The sequence below is a fragment of the Mandrillus leucophaeus genome, unplaced genomic scaffold (genome assembly GCF_000951045.1).
Source record: "Mandrillus leucophaeus isolate KB7577 unplaced genomic scaffold, Mleu.le_1.0 Scaffold769, whole genome shotgun sequence".
NCBI classification, from domain to species: Eukaryota; Metazoa; Chordata; class Mammalia; order Primates; family Cercopithecidae; genus Mandrillus; species Mandrillus leucophaeus.
The window spans coordinates 64,928-66,778 of NW_012108352.1; the positions used below are offsets into that span (position 1 = coordinate 64,928).

The 1,851-nt window shown below is 37.0% G+C and overlaps 1 pseudogene; it reads left to right on the forward strand.

The window, feature by feature from the left end:
* Positions 1 to 594: 594 nt before the first annotated feature.
* On the forward strand, positions 595 to 1,431 carry LOC105529491 (annotated as a pseudogene).
* The last annotated feature ends 420 nt before the right edge of the window (positions 1,432 to 1,851 follow it).

The following is a 1,851-nucleotide window of genomic DNA, read 5'->3' on the forward strand; positions in this document are numbered from 1 at the left end:
TTCCCTGGTTTTGGTGTTAGGGTGACACCGGCTTCACAGAATAATTTAGGGAGGATTTCTTCTTTCTCCATTCCATAGAATAATGACATTAGAATTAGTACCAATTCGTCTTTGAATGTTTGGTAGAATTCAGCTGTGAATCCATCTGGTCCTGGACTTCTTTTTATTGGCAATTTTTTAATTACCTTCTTAATCTTGCTGCTTGTTATTGGTTTGTCCAGAGTTTCTGTTTCTTACTGGTTTAAACTAGGAGAGTTGTATATTTCCAGGAACTTATCCTTCTCCTCTAGGTTTTCTAGTTTGTGCATGTAAAAATGTTCATAGTAGCCTTGAGTAATCTTTTGTATTTCTGTGGTATTGGTTGTGATATCTCCTGTTTCTTTCCTAATTGAATTTGTTTGTCGCTTCTTTTTCTTAGTTAATCTCGATAAAGGTCTATCAATTTTGTTTATATTTTTACATAACCAGTTCTTTGTTTCACTTATCTTTTGTACTTATTTTTTGTTTGTTTTAGTTCTATTTATTTCTGCTCTGATCTTTGTTATTTCTTTTCCTCTGCTGGGTTTGGGTTTTGGTTTGCTCTTGTTTCTGTAGGTCCTTGAGATGTGAAAACACGCTGCTTCATAATTATCAATAATGTCACATCAAATTCTCTGGTTTTGCATGGGTCACTACCTGCTCTCACATCTTCTGTGGTCAATATGTCAGTTCTGAGTTTAGTCGTTCACCAGCTATCTGTCTTGCCAGCAATGATCTTTCTGGCTAGATATTGTCCTCACAGAACTCAGTCCATCAGAGGAATATAAAGCTATGGTATTGGCAGGACTGCAACCAGAGATGGTGTTGAACATTAGCTCCTGAGCACTATACTTCTGGACATACTGTGTATATCAGGAGTCTCTCTATCAAGAATACAATTTCAGCAAAGCTGAGGGCCATCTGAAACAGATGGAGAAGATATATACTCAGCAAATACAGAGCAAAGATATAGAATTGACCTTTGTAAAAGGAGGGATCACCTCCATGAAGAAAGTGCTAAAAGAACACAATAAAAATGTTCAATGATATCTTTTAAAAAATGTATGGAGTGCAGTCATAAGTGTCAAAAGCTCCAAAGCCTCTGTGATAGCCTGAGGCTATGAAACATTACTGTTACTAACCAAGAACATACCTTTGAACCATCCATAATTGCACAGTCTGGTGTTTCTGGCTTTTCATTAGGACACAACGCCAAGTGTCTTTTGGACAGTGCACCAGTTTAAAATCCGGGTGATGGAGATAGAGATTTTCAGATCAGACCTTTTTTTTTTTTTTTGGATTCTCACAAAGCACCTGAACCAAGCAATAGCTTTTTGCAGTTCTGCCTCTCCAAGTCATGAATTAGAGCAGCAACAAGTTTCCAGCAGGGTCATGAAAGTGAAAACAATTTGAACCGGGCATGGTGGCATGCACCTGTAATCCAGCTACTCAGGAGGCTGTGGCCAAAGGATCACTTGAGCCCACTTGAGTTTGAGGATATAATGAGGTAGTATCATGCTGCTGCACTCCAGCCTGGGTGACACAGTGAGACCATGTCTCAAAAAAAAAAAAAAAAAAAAAGTAAAAATAATTTAGCTAATTTTACAGAATATTTCTAATGTGCGCTTCCAGTGATTTTACTTAGTAAATCTTTATTCTAGGAGTCCCCAGCTTCCCTGGGCTTTTAAGTCTTTAAGTTTTCTTCACATTATCAACTTATAAGAAACTAAATGGCAGTGAAGTGTGGCTTTAGAGTGTGATTTCTTTGTTTCTATTATTTAAAGCATGGGCATTTTATTAATCAATTGTGAACAGTTGATTTTAATCATTAGT